The 12,512-nt window shown below is 40.7% G+C and overlaps 1 protein-coding gene across 1 annotated transcript in view; it reads left to right on the forward strand.

Annotated features, from left to right (window-relative positions):
- The first annotated feature begins 425 nt into the window (after window positions 1–425).
- CASR (calcium sensing receptor) overlaps window positions 426–12,512 on the forward strand; it is a 72,685-nt gene continuing 60,598 nt past the window's right edge. The window contains exon 1 of the mRNA XM_068698942.1: window positions 426–641. The gene's annotated coding sequence lies outside the window, so the exon portion shown is untranslated. The remainder of the gene's footprint in view (window positions 642–12,512) is intronic.

Raw genomic sequence — 12,512 nt, forward strand, 5'->3', positions numbered from 1 at the left:
CCGCATCAGGTTCAAGCCACAGGGGAACAACAGAGAAAAGAAGGCTGGAGATTTCCCAGCGTGAACTGGAGTCCGACCCCGCTTCTACCCTTTGGAAAACGAAGCGAGGGATGCTTTCCTTCCCCACGGCAATGCTCCACCACACGGCTCCGGGCTCAGATGTCAGCCCGGCCAGTGCCGGCACACGGAGGGGAGCGGCACACGGAGCATCCCGGCGCATCGCTGCCCCGCGTGGGAACTTGCCCGTGGGGGCAGCCCCGCTGCAAAAAACCTTGGTGAAGCCTCGCAGAGGTATCGGCTTCGCCCACCACCCCACACCCGGTGCCCCGGCCGGGCTTTGCCGAGCCTGGGAGCGGGGCGCGCCCGGGCGGGTCCCCGCGGTCTCCGCCGCCCGCCCCGCCTGCGTGGCCCGTGGGAGCGGGTCCGGGTGCCGGAGGCGGCGGGGAGGGCTGGGACGGGGCCCTGGCCAGGGGTTTCTCTCTCCCCCACCCCCCTCCTCCCCTCGCCGCCGGTTCCCGTGAGGCTGCAAGTGCCGCCGCGGCAGCTGGGGGGCCGGCGGGGGATGCTGCCGCCGCCCTGCCCAGCGCCGGAGTAAGGGCAGGCGCTGGTGGCGGCAGGAGCAGCCCCGGCGGAGGGACGAGGTGAGCAGGGAGCGGGGGCAAGGGGGCGGGTGGGCGCCCGGCAGCGGGGCCGGGGCGGGCAGCGCTGCCGTCGGGAGCAGCCCGCCCTTGCTGGGGGCTGGGGGCGCACGGGGAAGGGACGGGGCGCAGCCCGCGGGGTCTGCTCCGTGCCCGGGAGGGGGGAGCCCGCAGGGCAGCGCAGCGCCGGGTTTGGGCTTTGGGGGTGCGGGAGAGCGGAGGAGCAGCGTGGTTGGGGCGCGAGTCGGGGGCGACGGGGAGCGAGGGGCATCCCCGGCTGACTGAGCCCGGCCGGCAATGCCGGATGCAGACGTAACTCGTCGGAGGGACCCCCTCCGCCTCCCCTCCCCAAATCTGGGGCAGGATGGCTTGTGGTACAGCTACGATCCGGCAAAAGGAGAGATCGCCGTAGAGCTCAGAGGTGTTTTCTCTGGCTGAAGTTATCTAGAAATAATATTGAGGCGAAGAACCGTAATTCATAACAAAACTTTGAAGAGCAACAGGTCGTTTCACTGAAATCACACGTGGTGGGGAAAAAAATCGCCTCAAGTTGTCCCGATGGAAAACAACTAATAGCGATATCGTGTATACCGAATCCTAAGTATTGTTTGGGGAACTCCAAACACTACTCAAAATGTTACCGTATGTCTGAAGAGATTTCAAAAAACTAGAGAGTCGTTTCTTAAAACCTTCGTTTTTACTTCTGGGGATACAATCTTTAGAATTCCTTTGATACATTTAATCGTTTGAAGTGTTTCCGTTTTTGATGATGTTTTTCCAACCTGAAACAGACGGCCCAATATATGCAGACCTCCTGTTTGCTGTCAGGTTTTGCCCCCCAAACCTGCCTCTGTGTGCTTGCTGCACAAACTAGAATTAACCGTGCTGGACAACCCAGGCTGCACTTAGAGGAGCAGGGGACATAACGGGCAGGGGACATAATAAGCCAGTCACCCTACATATCCCAGCAGCACCAGTGTGATGCTCCTGTTCTATCATGGGTGTGGAGGAGAGTGGCTTTGCATCTGCATCCTTCCCTGATTTCCCCATTTGGGTTGTGTTTCTATCACAGTCAGGACTTTCTTGCGAGCTACTCGAGTTTCACTAACTGGTGTAAATGTAAAGAGGATGTGCTGGGAGGGGCGAGGTCAGGGGAATATTAGTGAGGCATTGCTAAGGCTAGTTTCCAGACAGTGTAGTGTCCCTGAAAGTGTTTATGCTAGTAGTGGGAATTAGAGCCCTTAACTCCCATTCTTGATTTAGGCTGGGGCTGGGCAGCTGTGGACTCCTTCCTCTCTGTCCTGCCTTTCTGCAGCCTCACCAAGCTGCATTACTAAGCTCTTCTTTCAATGAGAAATGCAAGTTCCAGCCCAGGGAACAGGATCCAGTCCTGCTCCCAGTGAATTCTCTGGGATGTGGTCATTGATCTCAGTGTCATGGTTTCTGTATCCATACATCCTTTCTTGTTGTGAGAGGGGAAAAAATATGGTTAAATATATTTTTGCCAAGGTGTACTGAGTGGCAGTGAAGGGATCTGATGGCTGTTCAGAGGAAGCATTTGAAGTCACCTACATATTTCCTAGGGTGATCCCGACTTTGTGCAAAGGGTGTTTCACAGTATTTGACACCAAACTGTCCAACCTATATTTTTTTCTAAGGTTAGTGGTGGAATGGGTGACATCCAGGCAACATTTTGGCATTGTTCTCAAAGCAGCAGTAGAGTGATGTTGAAGGAGAAGATTGTACAGTTACTTTCCACACTAAATTTAAGGCTCAGTGGAAGATTCCAGGTCTGTCAGTCTGACATGCTTTGCACCACTCTCAGAGCAATGCTTTCTTGATATTAGATTACCTTGTTAGAATTATCTTCTGAAATATAAGCAAAAATGTCAAATGAGACAGTAAGAGCTTTTCAGTAAGCTCCCATTCCATCTGCATGTGTACTGGTGGCTGCAAACAACCTCTTCTGCATAAGTTGATGGACTTTCTCGGTCACTTATTAACTGCAAGAGTGAGGAATGCTTTACCTGCACTAATTTGTGCCAAGGATTGCAAGAACGTTATTGATACTCAAAGTAGACTGAGGAGGGCATTGGTAGCTCTAGTATCAAAATCTTCTCTTCTAATGTATCTGGGCTATTCCATATGAACACATTTTGTTCAGTTGAGAAAGTTAGGATAACTGAACTGCTCAGCTCACAAAATGTGAGAGATTGTAATCTTTTCATGTGTATGTGAAACGCAAGTGAATGCAATATGATCCAGTGACTTAATTCTAAAGACGATTCCAGAACTTGTTCTGGGTTTGGACACCGACCTTGAAAAAACTATTTCCTTTCAGTTTTCCGGTTTCAAAAGTGGGGTTAAGGACAGCATTTTATGTGGTCTTGTTGGAAATGTCTCATTTAGAAATAGGTGTTTTTTTTAAAGCACACTGGAATTTCCATGCCAAAAACTCTGTATTGTTTCAAAGCCTAATTACCATATGGGAAGATGAAAGCAAAGGGAAGTTTCAGAATTTTCTGGTCCTTTTTCCCACCGTGTTCAGGAGGTTTCAATCGACTGCTGTGGTGCATAGGATCATGTGACTGCTTCTGTTTTGCATTCTTCAAGTGGATCTTACAACTGGATCCCCTGTATCTGAAACTAGCTTTATTGATCAAAATGAAGTTTTCAGTCGTAGGGAAAATTTCATGATACTTAACTTGACACTTTCTAATCATTAGCTTGGGGCACTTGGCATTGACATAGTAACATATGCATACAATTCATTGCACTGATATTGAGTACTTTGGTGGACAAGATGCTGAACACCTGGGTGAGTGTATGCTATGGGGATGGCAGTTAGTAAGTGCCTGGGTTGGTTTTTTTTGTTGTTTGTTTGTTTGTTTTTCGTGTGGCAAATGTGGCTGGGGTGGGAGGAGGCTTTGGGTTTGTTGTTGTTGTTTTGTTTTGTTTTTAACACAACTGTGACACTGTAGATACAGTCCTGCAGCATTGTCTTACGCAGAGAGTAAGGGCCATTGTGCTGTGTCCTAAGTCTGGAGGTAGATTTGAACCATTGCTCCCCAGGATTTCTCAAAGTGTAAGTACTCATGGCTATGGTGGCACTTCACATGCTAAGTGTCCATTCCAACACCCACCATTTCGCTGCATTGCATTGGGAATGGGAACTTGTGGTGGCAGATAAAAAGAGAAGAAGGAAAAGAAGCCAGAGAAAAGAAAGAACAAAGGAAGGGAAAAGAGACAGGAGCAAGGGTAGCAGTAATTCTAGCAAAGGGAACATTTTCCAGTGAGCAATTCTGAATGTGATGTAAAAAATAACAACTGAAAGTTTTATTTTACTACACAGAGCCCAGATTCTTCCTTTGATCTCTGTGCAAGCTTCCTTTTGGCATCTGTGGGAGATCAGTGGAAAGAGGGGAGTGTGTAGTCTTGAATTTATGATGCAGCCCATGAACAGTCATGAAACATAATTCAGTCCTCTCCAAAAATGAATACATAGCTGTGAGTCAGCTAGGAAGGTACACTGACGGTCCTGAAATTAAAATAAAATAAAATAAAATAAAATAAAATAAAATAAAATAAAATAAAATAAAATAAAATAAAATAAAATAAAATAAAATAAAATAAAATAAAATAAAATAAAATAAAATAAAATAATAAAAACTCAGTCTGTTCAGAGGCATCTCACCACCAAAATAATAGATAAGCCATCTGAATACACTGCTCATTGCAACTAAAATGTTGGCATCTGTTGAAACTAGCTCACTATCTCTGCTATTGCCTGCAGGAATTCATGTGTATGCTTGATTTGTGTAATAGTGTATACAAATAGACTATTTTTGAGATTTTTACTCGTAGTCAGCATCTAGAGACACAGTTACTTCAGCTTAATAAGGTAGGAATGCATTAAATGGCCCATAATGAATAACAAGAAATTCTCTACACTTCCTTAAATTACAGGATCTGCAAATTTTAGTTTATTCTTAGTTTAAATTGTTAGTAAATTGTAATAGTTGCACTTTGAACTTGCAATTAGCAATATATGAGAATTAAGAGATATTAACAGATGCACCAACTACTCTGAGCAAACCAAATATGCAAGAATTCATGTAACTTTAATCAGTTGACTTCAGATGTTAATCATGAATAATCAAAGAGCATTTCTACGTATCTACAGAAAGTTTGCTGTAACTTGAGAGTTTGATGCATCTATTTCTTTATTGTACCACTAATATGCTTGAACACTTGATATTGTGAGTTAAAATATTGGGAAACTAGGTTCTTTAGGATCCTTTACATACCTCTTATGAGAAACAGAACATTTAGGAGCAACCCAAAGCAAAGTCTAACATTAAATTGTCGGTGTAAATCACCTCTGCTGTAAAAAGCCCTCCCCACTTTCTGCTTTCAGTCTGCAAGTCCTTCTAGCACTGTGATGCTGCTCAGAGCAGTGTGCTGGGTTTTGCAAGCAGCAGGGCTGCTGACATGTTGCTGTTACCATTACTTCTCTTAGGAGGGCATGTCAGAAACCAGAATACTCATCTATAATGTGCTCTGCAAACAGAAAAAGAGCTGGTCCTTGCTATAAAGTGCTGAGATTGTCCCTGGGAGATTAGGTTAAGGAGACAAAAGACATTTCATCTTTTCATCTCCTGTCATCATCATCTCAAGACAGAGTTTAACAGATGTAGCCCTTTTCTCCAAGAAGTACCAAATAACCTGTATTTTCTGCTTTCTGTTCTCTGTGCTTTGTTTTCATTTTGCAACAGTGCTTGAAATGGTGACATTCATTCCCCATTTCTGTTTTTCCATCCTTTGTCTTACTAGTGGCATGACACCATTAATTAAACATTTGTTTGAGAAGTTGCTTTGTTTGAGAAACTGCCTGTGCAAAAGGAGCACCACTGAAGACAAGCTGTTGGAGACATGTAGTATTATGGGGAGATTTCCTCCAGCCCCATTACTCCTAGCTCCTCTAGCACCAACTGGAAGCATGAGCAGGTGATGGAGCTGAGAGCAACTGTCTCAGTGAGTGTGCAGCAGATCTGTGCCTCTTACACCAGCTTTTAGTGTCAAAGTGTTCAGCAAATTTAGAAGGTCTTCAGGAGTATCCACTCATGGCTGCATTTGCATGGTCCATTGCACACAGATCTCCACAGAGGCAAGGCAGAAAGCAAGCATGGGCTTTGGTGATGATGGTATTCACCAGTGAAGTTACGGATTGGGGATAGAGGTAACAGATTTCATGTTCATCCAGCAATACTTAAATTCATCTTTGAGAAGCCTGAGATGATGTAGAGCTTGCAGACAATTTCATCAAGCCCCCTCCCTCTTCCCAAAAATGTTCAGGATCCTTTACATACATAGTGACTGTCATTTTCGATGCAAAACAGTAAGTTGCCTAGCCCACAGCTGCTGTGTCCTGGAAGGGTAAGGACCTGTAGGTTTGGTGTTATGTCTGCTAGCCTGGTGCAGTTCTCTCAGCATAGTGTGTAGGCAGGTTTAAATATCCAAAACAGTGCCTCAGTAGTTGGTGCTTTTGGCAGGGGTTGCCTTCTTATTCCCATCATTTTTCACCTCTCACCTCATTGCTGTCACACACAATGCACATTTCTGCTCTGTTCTTTGGCCTCACTTAAGCGTTGTGGGAAGCTCTGTGGGTCTACATGTACTACATGCAGTCCACTATGGTAGCTATTTTCAAGGTGAACTACTTAGCTGCATGCATTTTTAAATATTTTGAACATATCATAATTGGTTTTTGTAAGGAACTTCTGACTAACTTTGAGTGAGCCAGCCATCTAAGCCCTGCAATACTAAACCAATTTTCAGATCTATCTTTCTTTGTTTAAATTTTACAACACATTCTACATTTAGCCTTTGAGGAGGAATTTAACTAAACTGTACCATGTCTACACCAAGCAGTACACTCACTCTATGCCATGCACTGGGGCAGCTTGCTCAGATGTTGTTCTCTCTACACAAGGGTTTTGAAAGTATTTTTAATAATGGAAGTAGTTCCTTCCAGGAGACTTCATATTGGAAAGGCTGCAGTTCTCAACGGACAATTAAGGACAACTTATCTACATCACATTTAAGTCCCACAAATACCATGAGTCTTTCTTCATAGTCATATACTTTGCAAGACTGTCATATTCTTGCATAAATGATAAAACAGCAAATGCTGCTGATGAGTTTTCTCCATTTAGTAGCCTTCAGTCTCGGGAAAAAGCACAGATTTATAAACCAAAATGTAATCCTAAATCTTCCGCTGCTTTTATCATGATTCCAGGCAACCTGCCTACAGTCCTTATCTTACCATAGGAAAACAACTGTAATTCTTCTGTTTTATGAATTAGAGATTGAAGGGGCTGGATCCAGGTAACAAATGACATACTAGATATAAAATTGGTTTCTAAACAGCAGAAATAGTTTCCACCCATTGCACCACAACATCCTTAAATACATCACTCTATATGTTACCCTTGCCTAAAACATTGTAATAAGGACACAAACATTAATAGTAACAGTGGGGCGTGAATCTATAGGTGAACGCAAAGGCATGATTTTTTGGTATGATTTAGACTTATGTCTTCAATAAATACATCAATAAGAGATTCTGCTTCTTTTACTTCCCAGGACAGTGTTAGGTTGAGTAATTATACCAGCTAGCAAAGGTAAACTGCTGCTTCCATATCTTGGAAGGCTTGTTTGCACATTTAATGGTATCATGTATCATGTATCATATATCTGACGTACCATGTCCATTTTCATGGGCATTTGCATACTTACACCTCTGAAAAGCTATCAAACAGAAATCTCTGCTTAATCTTAAGGAAAAGCCTTTTTCCTCCTCTCTCTACAGTTAGATCAGAGCATGTACTTCAAATACGCTGTCTTGGAGCTTTCAGTTTGAGAACTTTGAGCAGAGTCTCCCTATGAAATGATGCAGGAGGCATAGCATCAATGTGTTAGCATGCAGAGAAGATACCTTGACCATCCAAGGCTAGGCAGCATCTGAATGATACTTTGAGGGTGGAAAAATTTCTGTGCCTGAAGTGGGTAATGAGTATCTCAGGAACATTTGAGCATTTGAACTTCAGTTTCTTGGTATTAATAACTGCAATGGCTTCCTCTTCTGGATTGTCTGCCACATTTACTGTATTTGTTTCTCTGTACTTATGTGTTGACATTTTGGTCCACAACCATGAGAGCTAGAAGTGTTTAATTTAGCTGGAAATCGTGATTCAAATAAACACACCTGATTGCCGATCAACAAAGTCATACGTACATTCTTGCTGAGTTCATGCTCTGACCATAGATGTATCTGTAGCTCTATGTCTGAAATCTCATACAGGCAGAGCCTATCAACTTTTATTGGAAAGAGCCAGAATGAAGCAGAGTAAGTCTGTTGTTTTCTGTTGGGGTTGTTTGCTGTAGCTATTGTTGTTGCTTTCACAAAGTTTATTTAAGTTTTCATTTGGGGCAAGGAAGTATTTTATGATGGAAGACCAACAAATATTGGGCACGAGGCACTCTGAATGGAGAGGAGTTTAATACGACTAGAAATGCCGATATGTTCATGTGATGAGTGTGGTGAGTGTCATGGATGAACTATATGGGGAGAAGAGATACAGTGGTTCTTCATGTTGTTGGACACCTTCCATGAAATGATAGAGCTGAAAGAACTTAGGTAGGGCCTGGATCTAGACAGATTTCAGTACTTGTCAGACTGGAACTGCTCTGGTTGAATTCAGATGTCTGACATTATGTCTACAGTGCTGAACAAGGTAGCTGGGTAGAGTAGTGTGATGCCACTATGTCAAAGTAATTTAAAGATTTTATTCTGAAATGTCTTCTTCCTGAAAGTTTTATGGTTTTGTCAAATTATCTCTCATGTAAGCAATACTGTGATATCTTTACCATTTTCAATTTTTAGAGTGAAATTTTATTCTGGGATGTGATTTCTAATAGTCCTGTTTTCTTATTCAATACAATTGTTGCCATATTTATCAAGGTGAGAGCTGCACTTACAAAAGACAAAAACAAATCTTGAGCACTGTGGTTTCTATTAACATTGCAAAACTAGCAGAGCTGACACAACTATTTGTACTCTCTCTCTTCATTAGTATTGCCTAGAAAATTACTGACTTAAGTGACAGTTGTAACACCAGACAGGAAAATATGGAAGCGCCTAAGTGACACAGAGGGCACAATTCATTGTAACAACTTGTTGTTAACAATTTGCAGACTGGAAGGTAATCTTGGAGCAATGGCCATTAAAAATAATAATATATTACAAATTATGAAGTGAATGCACTTGCACACAATTCATGGAATTTTAAGATTTTGTTTTTATCATAGCTTTTTAAAACAGCTCTACATTATGTGGCCTTGACTGAAAGCTATCCTTGTAGTAAATCACAGCATATTTAAATAGCTGCCTCAGAAACAAGAAGGTATGGCTGAATTGATCCAGGATTTGAACATAAAATTCTAGACAGTAATAACTGTTGACAATGGCTTGGCCTCCAGATATTGTCTTTCATCAAAAGATCTGAAAGAGCTTTTAAAAATGTATAATTACAGCATAATGGGTTTCCATTTTGTATCAAGGATTATCAAAATATAAAAAATATACAACAATAATTTTCAGATCTCTATTGCTGGGTACTCATGTTCATTTTATGATTCATGTTATTGGTCTAAATATGGGTTTAGATGGCAGTTTGCATTCGAGTTTGAAAGTAATATGATTTCCAGACCCAAAGATGACAGGGAGAATTTTCCGTGAGCATATAAAACATTTAAAAGCCTTTTTTTTTTTTTTTTTTTTGCCCACTGGTATCTGTGCTCTTAAATTTCTTTTTTGCTTTAAATAATTTGTCTTTGCTTCAGTTTGTAGTCACCAGCTAACAAAGCCCTATGATGCTTAAGCTAATAATGTAGCATCTTCTTCAGAAGCAAAGCAACTACTAAAGTTATTCAGGCAACATTACAGCAACAATAACAAGGAAGGGAAAAGGACATAATTCTTGGTTAAGCATCTAACATAGCAGTGCCGATGTGTACCCAGCAATGCACATTTCCTCCTACATTAAGTATTTTAGGTGAGCAAGAATTCACATCCTGTTGGAGAAGGGGATTATGAGATACATATCTCTTAATTAAAGGAACACAGTTTCACTAATAGAGCTGACAGTAGGGTTAGATAACTCATGCTTTAATCTTTTTCTTTTGATACTGTGGACTGATAGAAGTCAAAGATGAACAGTGACCCTAAGGGATCTCTCTGTTTTTCCTATGTACTTTGTTCACATTAAATTTAAGTGCTCTCATGTTAATATTTTGGCACTTTTCTTCCAAAAAGTTTGTGGATTACAGTTTTAAGTTGTTTCTAAAATTTAGAGACCAATCTCCTGAGAACCTGCTAACTTCCTTAACTTTTTCTGTAATTAGAGAAAATACCCATGGGAGTTAAAGATAACCTTCCCCCAGTGGTACTCAGTTGTTAAAAACCCTGTCAGAATCATGGGCAACTGAGTGATGCAGAGTGGTCCTGTAGTTATACAGAAGCATGCAGGGCTGAAGCTGGCTTCCCTGTTTGTTACTGGATTTGGGGAAATGCAAAAATGTCATAAAGTTATTTCTGTTTCACCCTGTCCCATCTGGCCTTATGCCAAGAACAGCTTGGAGAATCTGGGCATGACTTGTACAGCAGCATTTACTTATGTGTAATTGTTGCAGCTTGTAGTTCCTCCTCAGTTAAATGTTTAACCTATGGGTTGTAACAGATGCTGAGATGCATTGCTTTCCCCTATCTTTATTTTTTCATTAATAAAATAATAAAATACTTTTATACATGGATTGTGTAGATCTTAAGAAGGTAAAAAATAAATCTGTCTTCCACTGCTTACTTAGTTTGCAAGTCCTGACAGTTTGTTGGAGTCCTGATATCTGTTTATCTTGGTGCATATTTGCAGTGCAACTTAAAAGGTTTACAATAATCATTTTATGAAAAAATATATAGATTTCCTTACTCTGAACAAAATTTATAACTATATCAAATGGTCTTATCCTAACTCTGATTCAATATACCTGCATTTTTCCTATGACTGAAGAAACAGAAAGATCTTGTGGTTCTTCTGCAGATTGTTAAATGAACTATCCTACAACCATTTCTTCCAAAAAATTCTACATGCTCCAAGATGCTACAGTGATATGTGCAAAATGATAATAACAGCTTCTTGATATGATATTATTCTAGGAATACTGTATGAATGTATAAATAAAGATTACATGATAATGCAAATCTCATCTAGTTGAAAAATGAAACAATGGACAAATAGATCTGTACAGACTTTAGCTCGTGCTGTGGGGTTGAGCTAGCTAATTTTTTAGTTCAGTTCTAGTTCAGGTGTTGCCATGACAGAAGTTGTTTCAGCTCATTTAAACAAAAAGGAAAAATAATCATTCAGGTTCAGCTCGGATTTGAAGAAAAGCTCCTGCTCTTGCATCCTGATTCTGGGATCATTTAATCACACATAAGTAATCAGATTATTACTAATAGAATATAAGTAAAATTGATAGCAGATTTTGAAATTTTAATCAACTTTACACAGATTTAATACTTATTTAGAAATTTTTATCAGTAGTAAATTTCCTTTGCTGTTCTTCATGTATTATTCACTATTCCATAGTCTTAAAATATTATTAGTTTAGAAGTTAGAAAATATGTATGCAACTAATGGATCCTTTCAAGGTTAAATGATACCAAGAGAAAGAAACTTTCTTATATGTTATTTGTCTGAGCAACTCTTTTGTATTGACAAAATAGAATAGAGCTTGAACCAGACATGCTACTTCAACTTTGTCTTTACCTGTATTTTGAGCATTTCTGGTAATCTATGTTATAAAAAAAAAAAAAAAAAAAAAAAAAAGGTATTAAAATAATAATAAAAAAAGAAATAAAATATATGTACATATAATAATCATATGAATGCATTACATTGAACATGCTTTGAAAAATAGTTTAGAGATTATGCCAACTGGCACTGCAAGACCTGAGTGACAGAGACTGAACTCTCCTTTCAAAACTGACTCCAGGTCAGGCTTTTCAAGTCAGAGAATTGATGCTCTCTGGTGAGCAAGTCAACACTTAGTTTTGTCTGGTTAACCGCTCATCAGTTTTTTTTATCCTGAATTACAGATTTCCTACATAACATATGAATGACCTGTTGAAAGATTTGAAGGTAGCGATTAAGTTGGGAGCTGCATAAATTGCCATGGAATAAAATGGCAAGTAAAGAGACTGGGATGCTCCTCCTCTGTGACGAGATTCCAGCTGTGTACTCTTTTTATCTACCTTCTGGCTTCTGGTACTGTGCATTTTTCTCACTAGGATACTGAATTTCCTATTGTCAAACCTTTTCAGTATTGGGAAATTTGGTTCAGACTTCTTGCTGTGTGGTTTGACCAGTGGCAGACCACATTTGAAGTTCATGCTCTGCAAGTGCATGTTCTTCGGTCTACTTTAAAAGCCTAGCTTTGGAGACTTCATCTGGGGGTCTGAGCAGTTCACCAGCTTGTCTGGGTGTGTTCATGAGCAAAATGGTAGATTACTATAGTCATGTGTGAACAGGGATAAGGGAGATTGGAGGTCTTTTCAGTGATACTCATCTGAAAGATAAATGAGAGCAGGATTTAACAGAAAATTAAATTATTTAAATCAAATCATGGAAGTTGTATCAGTAAGGTGGTGTTTGTTGTTGTTGTTGTTTGGTTGGTTTGGTTTGGTTTTGCAAAAACACAGTATGATTTGGGGTCAAAAAACAAAGACCCACTTCACAATTGAATTACAATAATCTG

The sequence above is a fragment of the Anas acuta genome, chromosome 1, assembly GCF_963932015.1.
Source record: "Anas acuta chromosome 1, bAnaAcu1.1, whole genome shotgun sequence".
Taxonomy (NCBI): Eukaryota; Metazoa; Chordata; class Aves; order Anseriformes; family Anatidae; genus Anas; species Anas acuta.